Source organism: Mercurialis annua, linkage group LG5 (genome assembly GCF_937616625.2).
Source record: "Mercurialis annua linkage group LG5, ddMerAnnu1.2, whole genome shotgun sequence".
Classification (NCBI taxonomy): Eukaryota; Viridiplantae; Streptophyta; class Magnoliopsida; order Malpighiales; family Euphorbiaceae; genus Mercurialis; species Mercurialis annua.
The window spans coordinates 21,769,279-21,781,674 of NC_065574.1; the positions used below are offsets into that span (position 1 = coordinate 21,769,279).

Genomic DNA, 12,396 nt, shown 5'->3' on the forward strand with positions numbered 1-12,396 from the left:
AAACCATATATTTATGTCATATTCATATTTGACATCTTTTGTTTCTTGTTATGGTTTGATGTCTTTCCTTTCTTATTTAGTCCTTTAATTGTTGACGACAATTCTAAGCCTAATACATCCACATCGAGCTGCAATTCTGACAAGTTGCTTATAACTTATTCCTTATGGTTTGATCCCGAGATAGTTCCATCGAGTTTAACCACAACCATATTGTACAGTCCCGAGAAAATTCCACTGAGTTAAACTCGTACCATTTCTTACGTCTGAACTAATCGAGGTGAGTCATGGGATAGTTCCATCGAGTTAACTCCTTAGACAAAGATCCCGAGATAATTCTACCGAGTTCATCCTCGTGTCTGTCTTTGAATTCTGATATTGCATCTTCTCTGAACTTAATTGACGATCGCATAAATTCCTATTGTCTTCTAATAGAAAAGTTAGTTTCATAACACAATTATGGTTCTTGTCTCGTATTGATTCTCGATATGTTATGTTTGGTTCTCTTATCATATAAGTCTCGAGGATTTTTATCGACAATGAATGAGATATAGGTCCCGAGATAGTTTTACCGAGTTACCTCGTATCTCATATCTTTATTATTAAATGTACCGTAGTATAATTATTTTAGGGTTAATTCCTAAAGAAATCACGAACTTTACACGAAGTTTCATTTTAATCATGACCTTTAAAAGTTGTCATTTAAAGGCACGAACTTTCAGTTTGTTTCAAATCTATCACCAAAATAAAATTCGGTGTATTTTATCCGACTAAAAATTACTAATCCTACATAATCCAAATGAAAGATAATAAGATTTAATGTCGATTTATAATTTGCGTCTTTTATTATTGGTTTAATGAAGAATTTAGTCAACAAAAATACACTTAAATGATAGATTTGAAACAAACTGAAAGTTCGTGCCTTTAAATGACAACTTTTAAAGGTCATGAATAAAATGAAATTTCATGTAAAGTTCGTGAGTTTTTATGGAATTAACCCATTATTTTATTACGTGTGTTAATCGTTTCTATACTTTTCGTTTTGTTTTCTTGATTTTTTATGGATCACGACATGCACATTACAATCTAAGACCATACATTTATAACACACGCACATAAAGAGAATTTATCATGGTTCGTAGTACATATAGGTATGTACTATATTTCTTTACTTGTATATTTCTCAATACTTGATTTCGTATCATATTGCTTTACCCTTCCCCGTTTCTTTTAAGTATTTGAGTTACTTTTGTATAGTCATGTTATTATCAAAATTACATAATGCATTAAATAATCATTTTCCAAACTTATGTCGTAGTATATTTCCAAACATGCATTTAACATATGATTCAAACATAATTATATTCATATAACTTTTCTATGCAAATACTCGGCTTTATGAATTTAGACAAGTAATTAAAGTGTACTCACCACTTGCTATCAAAATACTTCAAAACAAGCAAAGGGATATCTCGTTCCTTAAGTTCCAAGCCCCGCTGGTAGTCTCCTTGACGAGTCTACGCAAATTCGATAATTTCAAGAATTAATAAAATTCTAACTATAACTATTTTAACCAAAACTAGGTTTTTAGCCAAATTCGGCTATCAAAACCGCCTAATTAAAATAGCTCGTACTCTAAATAAATGGCTTGATATATTTGCGTGTCCCTGCCCTTTTCTCTTTTTGCACATGAGGTCCTTGCACTAAAATAATACCCCATCATTAAATTTCCGCATTTTAACTTCCTTCATCCTGAGGTCTCTCTGTTAACCTTCTGTTAGCGCCTTTAGCACAAGCGTTGTTAATGAGACTAGAATTCATTTTTGTAGTTTGATATATACAAATAAGGTACCTGCACTTTTAATTTTAGATCCGTGCATTTTTAATTTATACAAATAAGGTCCCTGCACTTTGATTTAATAGAAACGAAGTCCTTATAATTATTTTAATAAAATAAAAAATAAAAATTTATTTTAATATTTATATTTTAAAAATTATATAATTTTTTTAATTAATAATATAAGATGTTGATGCAAATTTAATTAAATTTTTTATAATGTTTAAATTAACAATAATAATGTAAATTAAATTAATAAAAATATTATAATTTTTTTTATTTTTTTATTAGATTATATTAACCATCACTTTCTAAAAATAAATATGATTTAGATATTAGAGTATATATCGTAAATGAGATCCTTACTCGAAATTAATTTAAAATAAATTATAATTTTTTTTGAAGGCAACTTAGATAAAATTAATAAAAACATTATCCATTCAGACTTTCGTCTTATATGTCTCCTCTAGAAAATGAAGTAGCCAACTTTATCTTGTAAGTTTATATAACACACTCAAATTCGAAATTGACATATATGAGGATCGACGTCTGTTTACACCTGTAAGTGCAATGTTGTTATATTATTTAAAAAAACATTGGTATAGAATATCATTTTAGTTTTATTTATGTGACATAATATTTACTTTTAGAAAAAAATAAAAAGTCTAGTTCACTTTTATTTTTTAACATGATAAAAAAAATTAATTAATTTTATTTTTATTTAAAGCTAAGTAATAATAATTTAAAAATATTAATAAAATTATATTAATGATCATTTTATCCAAATAAATATGATTTAAATATTAGAGTACGTTTCGTGAATGAGGTCCTTACTTAAGAAATATTCAAAATTAGTTTAAAAAAAATTAATGGTGACATAAAAAATTATTAAGAAATTAGAAATCCATTCAGACTTCCGCTTGATATGTCTCCTCTATAAACGGAAGTAGACAGCTCGAACTTGTAAGCTTATATAACATACTCAATTTCGAAGTTGACATATATCAAGATGAACGTCCGTTTACACCTCTAAGTGCAATGTTGTTATATTATTTAAAACAATAAAAATTTATCGGGATAAAATATTATCTTAGTTATTTAATAATAAAGGATTAAAATCAGTTTTATTTTTCTAAGCTAACGTTTACTTTTTAAAATAAAAATTAAATTCACTTATATTTTTCAACATAATAAAAAAAATTAATAAATTATGTTTTTTTTATTTATAGATGAATAGTAATAAATTAAAAATTTAGTAAGTATAATTTAAATATTCAATAAAATAATAGTTAAAACATAGAAATTTTGACATTATTATTATTTAAATATGTTAAATTCATACCCATTAAAAAATATAAGTTTTAATATTTTATACTTAATTTTAGTTTTTATTAAACTAAAAATTAATGTATATTTATACACAATTCTACATTTAAAAGTGCAGAGACGTAACATTTAAAAATTGTAAGTGCGGGGATCTAAAGTTAAGAAAATTGAAAGTGCGTTAACGGCGTCAACACTCGCCTTAACAGAGGGATCTCGGGATGATGGAAGTTAAAGTGCATGGATTTAATGATGGGGTGTTTTAGTGTAGGGATCTTATGTGCAAAAAGAGAAAAGTGCAGGGATACGCAGATGTATTAAGCCTAAATAAATCGGACATTTCCATAGTATGTAACATCTCAACGACTTTCATTTAGACTTAAACTCCATTCGACATCTCTATAGACTCTAAAAACTATTCTCAAAGTTAGCTTCTCACTTTGTCTCTTTTAATTCATGTTTTTCAACCATTTTTAAACTTCAAAATAATTAGCTTGAAGCATCAAAACTGTGATTAAATTATCCATATTTAATCTATGCAATGCCGTCTACAATTTCCATTGAGGTTCGAACGTAATACTACGCGTAAGGGATCGGAAAATGCACTCGAACTACCCATCTTCAGCAGTTTTGGGGACTGCAAGACAGCTCTCAAAACTGCACAGCAAGCCTTGTCACGACCCAAATTTATGAGTCGCGACCGGCGCTAGGGAATGGGAGTGGTAGCTCCAAATCCCGTAGCAAGCCTAAAAACCTGTGTAAATTTTTCGCAAATCAAAACATATTTCATATATTAAAATACATGTGACCCCACTTACAAATAATATCAGAGTTAAAACGCGTTATACAATAGTATAGTTAACTAATTCTAGACTACTGCGGACTGCTAGAATGAAAACATTCTTTTTCTTCTTGTACAAATCACTTCCGAGAATTAGAACTTCGGAAGATTGACTCTTCAAATCATATCATGCTATCCCTGAAAAATGGGAGGAGCAACGGGGTCAGTATAAAACTGAGTGAGTTCACCAAATTGCACGCAATATCACACAAAGGGTTAAAACCGTTGAAAACCCATTTTATATATAGAAAATACTCTTTTGAAATCATATTGCATACCCTCTTTACTTTCCTTCATAATTCTTTGTTTATTTCATAAACTTATAATTTATAAGTATTTGTCGTCCTTGATTTCTTATTATGATATTGATATTTTTCTTTCTCGTTTTGTTGCATTAGTTTTCGACCGAATCTTAAATCTAAGTTTATATTATCGTGATTCTAAGTCGAATTAAATCATTGGCAAGTCTCTTGTGACTTGATCCTTATGGTTGGGTCCCGAGATAATTCAACCGAGTTACCCATAACCATATGGTACAGTCCCGAGATAATTCAACCGAGTTACTTGTACCATTTCTCAATCCCAAACGATCGTTAGGAGTCCCGAGATAATTCAACCGAGTTACTCCTTAGACACGGGTCCCGAGATAGTTCAACCGAGTTACCTTCGTGTCTGCATTCGGACTCTGCACCCTGCAGGTCTTTTGAACTTAACTGTCGATTCATATAATTCCTATTGTCGTTTAATAGGAAAGTTTGCTCATATTGTGCCTCGATCTTATTTCGTATTGATTCTCGATGTATTGTGCATACTTTTTATTTCATATGAGTTCCGAGGATTATCATCGAGAATGGATGAGATACAGGTCCCGGGATAATTCTACCGAGTTCAACCTTGTATCTCAGTTCTTATTATTTTGTGTACCGTAGTACAATTCTCATTTTACGTTTTTGTATTTTTCGTTTTGTTATATTGATCCTTTATGGACCATGGCATGCACATTACAATCTACAAGCATACATCTATAACACACGCACGTATGGGTATTTATTATGTTTGATAGTACATATCGGAATGTACTATATTTCCTTATTCATATTTGATCTGATACTTGTATATTATTCGATATTCGATTTATTAGTACATATAGGAATGTACTGTACTTTTCTTATTTGTATTTGGTTCAATTTACGTTATTTTACTTTACCCATCCCCGGTACCTTAACATTTATGTTATTATCAAATTAATACATTACGATAAAACATCATTTTCAAAACATACATACGCATAAAATTTAAAATAAACTTTTCAGATATATAAATATTCATATAGCTTTTCGTATTAAAATACGTAGCTTTATGAATATTAGCGAGTAATTTAAAGTGTACTCACCACTTGCTATCCAAATTCTTCAAATAAGCACGACGATATCTCAATCCGTACGCCTTGAGCCGTATCGATAGTCACTCGTCCGGTCTACGCAAATATAATAATAGCAAGAATTAATAAAATTCGAGCTATATCTATTTACTAAAAAGTTGGTTTTCTAGCCAACTTTAGCTATTAAAAACGCGTACTTAAAATAGTCCGACCCCTAAAAAAAACTGACATTCTTAAAGTTCGGAACGTCGCCTACAACTTTCGTTTAGGTCTCGGACTAAAACTAGCACCTGAAGGTGTCGGAAAATGATTCGGAAGTTGGTTCCCTGATTTAAACACTTTGGGGCTGCACAAAAAGTCCACTAGGGCTGCTACTTTGGGCCTTAAAACCGAGTATGTACAATGATCATTTTTCAAAACAAACTCAACATATTCAAACTTCATATTCATATCTACAACTTCCGTGAAGACTTCGACTAGTTTTGACATGTCGATTATTCACAATGAATTTCCAAAGTTGACTCCTTAATTCTTTTTAATCCAAATTCAGCATTTTCATGCACTTTTGAGCTTTAAAATCACTTATCTTAAAGCATCAAAACTGTGATTAAATTGTTAATATTTAATCTATGTAATATGTTCTACAATTTCCATTTAGGTCCGAACTTGATTCGGTATGCGTAGGGGATCGGAAAACGTACTCGAACTGTCTATCCTGCACAATTTTAGAGCTGTTGGCAGCCCATAAATCTTCCTAGCAAGCCTACTTTGGCTTCTTGTACAGGGCATATTATGCCTCGTGGGACGAAACCGAGTTGGTCGGGACTTAGTCCGATATGCACCCACGCCATATGTACAATTTCCGACATGAAATACACCCCTAACGACCTCCGAAACCGCTCTCAAACTTAACTCAAACACAACTCTTAAAACAGTATTTTATTAACATAAAATACGTTTAATCCATTTTTAATTCGACTTTTTCGAAGCCTATAACCTTTTTAACTTCGATAATTCATACTTTACACCTCCGACTATCCAGTTTATTTTTCTTATAATTTTTCCTTAAAATTAATAATTTTTCCAAAGTGACTAACTAGTCGACTTTGGGCCGACAAACGACATGCTTACAAACATCCAATGACCAAACTTATTGTGTATTCTTATTCATCAACATCCCGAATACATTTTTTGTTAAGACCCGAACCAAATCCGAGGTGCCTACGGCCGGCTGGGAGCTGCCAAAACAGCTCCCATGGGCTGCCCTGTTTCTGGGCAGAAACAGCCCAGAAACAGGGCTGCATCTGCTCTGGTGAGCAGCCAAGTTCTGCTCACCGGAGCAGATGGGTTCTGCTCTTTTGAGCAGAACCACCACTTCCGTGGTAAAGTCCGACATGCCCTCTTTCATTCCGGCCTATTTCCAGACATTAATATCAACTCTATCATGTCCAAAACAGAGCTCAAACATGACTCCTTGACAGCCTTTATAACAGTTTATAATTCAACAAAAATTCATCAAACTTCAATCAATTCCAAGATAAATCACCATCAAACATCCATAAAATCAAAGCTTATACCTTGAGTGATGAGTTATCTTTGTGGCCGAATTAAACTCCTCCATGAATTCTCCAAATTCAAGCTCCCAATCCATTGTTTATACCTTGCTTATCCTCTTCCTTGTGATCATTTTGCCTCCAATTCCATCAAGTTTGGTTGAGAATAATGGATTTGGCATGGAGATGAAAGGGTTTGGTTTTGGTGAGGAAGAAGAGAGAGTTTGGAGCTCTTATTTTCTTAATCATAAAGATGATAAATGTTAACTCCTTTCATTAGAAGTTAGTGACATCATTAAGGGCCAAAGTACCACTTTAGCTTAAGGGATTAACTTGTACTTTTAACCCGAATTCTCAATAAATCGACGTACTTGCTTTTAAAACGGTTTCATAAATCCACGAAATTTTGACGATAATTTCTTAGCGATAAGTAATGAACTTTTCCATCTTATTTATCGATCCAAGTCCAATAATTTATTTATTTAATTTTCTTTTTCCGAATATCCAAATTCCGCTTAATAAAATATTTTTGTCTAAATTTCACGAAATTTAATTTTATATCCATAAATTTATTTTACGATCTCTATCGTAAAATTGATTAGCTCGGGACTTTCCAATATTTTATTTTATTTTCTTTAGTCCCAATTAAATCCAACTTCTCGCATAATAATTTTCCATTTAGATAATTATTTTTCGATAATTCCAATAGACCATCTTCGGTCTAAGTCCTTATTATCCAATCCTAATCTGATTTTCTCGTTCTTAATCTTTACGATTATGCCTCATGGCACTACACGTAATACCTCAAAAAATTAGGTTATTACAAGCCTACTTTGGCTTACTGTGCAGGGCAAATTCTGCCTCCTAGAGCAAAACTGAGTTGGTCGGGGTTTAATCAGACATCCACTTATGCCAAACGCGTAATTTCCAACAAGGAAAACGCCTTTGACGACTTCCAAAACAGTCCACAAACTTAGCTCGGACTTTACTTTTAAAACAGTATTTCATTAAATTAAAATATGTCTGATCAGTTTTTAATTTGTCTTTTACGAAGTCTATTTCCTTTTTAGCTTCCATTACAACTCCGACAGTCCAATTATTTAATTAACCCTTTTTATCCTTAAGATTTAACATTTCCGTCAAACTTTCAAAGTGACTAACTAGTCAACTTTGAGCCAATTATGCATTTGTTCTCTCAGATATCCCGTCTACGACATTCGTCAAGACCCGGATCAATTTTGACAATCCTACGGCCGACTGGGAGCTGCAGAAACAACCTTCATGGGCTGCTAGGCAGAACCTGCCAAGAAGAATGCAGTGCCTTCTCTGGTTAGTAGGCCTGTTTTATTGACCGGAGCAAGCTAGTTATGCTCACAGGAGCAGAACCACCACAGCCAGGACCTAATCCTACATCCCACCTTCCCATCCGGCCATTTTCCGGTGAGAAAAACCGACCACAACATGTTCAAATCATCACTCAAACATAGCTTCTCAACAACAATCAAAGGAATTTTTATACAAAACTTAACATCAACAATTTTTTAAAACTCATCTGTTTAAAATTACATTTCTTTTCTTATCTCAAATCCTGTCATAATTGTGCATGGTGTAATGACTTCTCTTATCACAAACGTTGAAATGGCATTCATCTTTTTTTATTCCCGACATACGCAATGTATAGTGAATGTAACATGGATGTAGTGATGCAATTCTATTCATGACAATGCGATGTCTTTATGATTCGTGTCCGGGAACATTTATGTCTTTTCAAAACATCTCATTTTATCAAATACATTTGTTTTCATAAAACGGAATTTACATAAGTTTCTTTTGACATAAGACTCTGTATAACTACTTATTCTTATCGTTTATCATTCTATTGTTCGTAAACTATATAATATTTTACATATAAAAAGATGTAACTCTATTCGTCTGGTTCTGACGTCGTTTGAAGAGTACGCCCTAAACGTTCTTGTCTGTACTAGACTAGCTCAAGAGGTTTGATCACTATTGAGCTTCTCGCGTTCGGACTTCATGATGTTCACTTTAACTATATGGTCTATCTGATTATTTTTAACCAGAAGTCGTCGCAACAAAACTATGTCATTTAAGAGATGGTTGGTTCGTATTACTCTTGGTACACCATTACACGGAATATGGGCATTTCCTCACATAATGACCTTATTACCCACACTAAAAGCATAAATCTGTCATAGCTTGACAGTTACCCAAGTGTCTCCTATCGCACTGCAATCACATGTGATTTGCAAAGCTGGAACTCCCTTGTTCCGATTGCAAATTAATGGCTCTAACCTTTTTGGCTACTTTCCCTTGTCTACCTTTCTTATGAGTTTGACCATGTCGCCTTTCGGGTTCTTTACTCATTTGTCCAAGTGTGTGATGGTCATAATCTATATGTTCATTTCTTATTTGAAGTGAATGTGAAGAATCAAGATTTTTGTCGAAATAGACCAGTGCATTTTCCCACTTGTCTGGAACAATCGACAAGTTGAACAAATTCTATGTCACTCTGGGTGAACATTCCTACAACTGTGATCCTAATTCTTTCACAAATCTTGTATTGGCTTGATCTCGATCTATTATCAAGCCTGGGGCGAATCTACTTAGCCGATTAAACTCGGTAACATATCCTTGAATTGATTTTTTTCCTCGAGTTAACGACATTAGCTTTTCTTGATTTTTCCTTAATCAATGCAAACGGTAGAAAGATTTTCTTAAATAGGGTCACAATCTCTGTCCATGTTAATTTACCCACTATCGGTCCAACTATTTGTCGAAACAAATCTTTGGATGGACCTTTCATTGACATCTCAATCAATTTTACCGTTTGTCTTTCGTCCGATTGAAGTCTACGAGCACTTTGCTCCCCTTTTTTTTCCTAGAAAATCCAACGCATCGCTTGATCCGGCATACTCTTTTGGATATAACTTCATGTATGCCAATATCAAATCTATAACTGTGTTTCTCTCTTCACATTGGCAATGTCTTTGTATTAACTGTTCTATTATTAGCATACTGTTTTGCATATCAGTTATTTCTACTGCTAACTGATTAATATCGACCTTGGGTTGTGCGGCACTCCCGGTGCCTGTACATACCCCGCTTGGTCTATTCCACTTTAACTCAAGGGACTAAATTTTACTTTAACCATCGGGCTTAATTTTAAAACGATTTCGTAAATTTACAAAATATCGACGATAAATTACTAATAATATTTCACGGATATCAGTGTGAATATTATTAGCTCGGGATTTACTAATTTTATTTATTTTATTTTGTTTCCTTTCTTTTAATCCCATTTAAATTTAATCTATCGATAGTAATTTCTCGCTTAAATTATTATTTTACGATAATTCTGATAGACCTGCTTCGGTTTAAATCTTTATTATTTAATTTTGATCTGACATTCTCGATCTTTATCTTATTGATTATGTCTCGAGGGAGTTTACTTAATACCTTAAAAATTAAGCGTAATACATTTTTCATGCTATTGCTTAGGTGCTTGTTTTAGACCATACAAATATTTATCTAATTTGCGCACCTTCTCCTTCTGACCATGAACCACAAAACCTTCTGGTTAATCCATAAACTTTTTTCCTCCAATTCACCTTTCAGAAAAGAAGTCTTAAAATCCATTTGGTGTACAACCAAATCATATAGTGCAGCGATCGAGATCAGCACTCCAATGGATGTTATTCTATTATCTGGTAAGTAGGTATAAAAGAAATCAAAATTTTCAAGTTGTCTATAACCCTTGGCTATAAGTCGAGCTTTATATTTGTCAACTGTGCCATCAGATTTCAATTTCTTTTTCAATATTCATTTACAGCCTATGATTTTGCAACCGGGAGGCAGATCAGTCAAATACCATGTCTTATTGGATTCTAGTGAATTCATCTCATCATTTATGGCTTATTGCCACAGACTAGCATCTAAAGAAGTCAGAGCTTCTTAGAAGTTCGCATGATCCATAGACATGGAAATCAGTTCCAAAATCTTTCAAAATTATAGCTCTTTTACTTCTTCTGATCTTTGGTTCTGTATTGTTAGTAATATTATTCCTGACCACAAGAATATTACTCAATGATTCGCCCCCACTATTTCCTAATTTGAAAGGAAATTTATGTTCATAAAAATAAGCATCCACAGATTCAATAATCACTCGTGCAGTCAAGTCATAAAATCTATATGTTCTGCTATTGACTGCATACCCAATGAAAACACATTCATAGGCTCCGCTTGCTAATTATATTCGTTTGGATCAGGAATCCACACATAGGCTTGTTTTTCAAATAAGACAAATTTGGTTGTCTTTTTTTTAGGATCTCATAAAGTGAAATCTTACTATTTTATTTAGGAACTCTGTTGAGTATATAACAATTAATCAATAGGATTTCACCCCACCAATAAGAAGCAGCACCAGAATTTAATAAAATAGACACTGCAACTTCTGTAAATGTTTTATTTTTCTTTCGGCTTTATCATACATTTCAAGAGAACAAGGTGTTTGTAATACCCCGTAAATTTTCAGCATTTTTCCGACAAATTTTCCGATCGTTTTGAAGTAAAAATCGAAGTTAATGGCCGGGTTCGTGTTGGTTCGTGTGTGGGTTAATTTGTGGTTTAACCATTTAATATTTTTTTAAATCAAAAAGAAAAAAAAGAAATTGATCAATTCTCGTTCGAGAATTAAGATTCTCGAACGAGAATCATACCTTGGGGGCCTGGTCTCGAACGAGACCAGGGCTTCTCGAACGAGAACCAAGTCTAAATGGGATGTTCTCGTTCGAGAACATCTCAGGCCATGTGAGCCTTGCATACAGCCCATTTTGCACTCGTTTTCGACCTAATTCCTCTCGATATTTATGGACGTTTTCTAAATAGAAAATCTTCACCACGCTGAAAATAAACCCTAGCCGTCATCCTCTTGCTCGTTCGCTGAGAAACGAAATAGTTATCTTCCTCTAAAGGTCGATGTCCGGTAAGTTTCTTAAACCATTGAAATTGAGTTTATGTTCAAAGCGGAAATTCCGTAATTTGATTCGTTCTCTTTCGTTTCTAGATCGAAATCAATACCGTTTATTTCCGGACGATCTAGACTCGCGTACCTTCGATCCCCCACCTCGTTTTTGTTGAACGGTACGTAATCGACCTCGTTTTAATCGCCGTATGGTTTCCGTTTTTTGAAATTCTTTCACTGTTCTTGAGATAATGGTTGTTACCGATCTATTCTTTTTCTTTTGGCCATGATTTTGGTTGTTAATGGTTATGAATCTCTTGGGTTGTTGTTAGTTTAAGACTTCAATGAGTTTCAATCCATTGTTCCACAATTGTTCTTCGTGCTCGGGATGAATAGGATTCGGTAGTAACATTCTTGATGGATTCATAGAGTTTGATGTCTTATATTGGTGTTGAAGTTTGATTTTGGTTTTGATTGAAAGAT

The 12,396-nt window shown here is 33.1% G+C and overlaps 1 long non-coding RNA gene across 1 annotated transcript; it reads right to left on the reverse strand.

Moving 5' to 3' along the window:
* Positions 1 to 3,920: 3,920 nt before the first annotated feature.
* Positions 3,921 to 7,207, reverse strand: LOC126683366 (uncharacterized). The gene is made up of 3 exons (XR_007641709.2): positions 6,957 to 7,207; positions 5,392 to 5,475; positions 3,921 to 4,136 (listed from the first exon to the last, which is right to left on the reverse strand). It is a non-coding gene; the product is annotated as an uncharacterized LOC126683366 (long non-coding RNA).
* Positions 7,208 to 12,396: the final 5,189 nt, after the last annotated feature.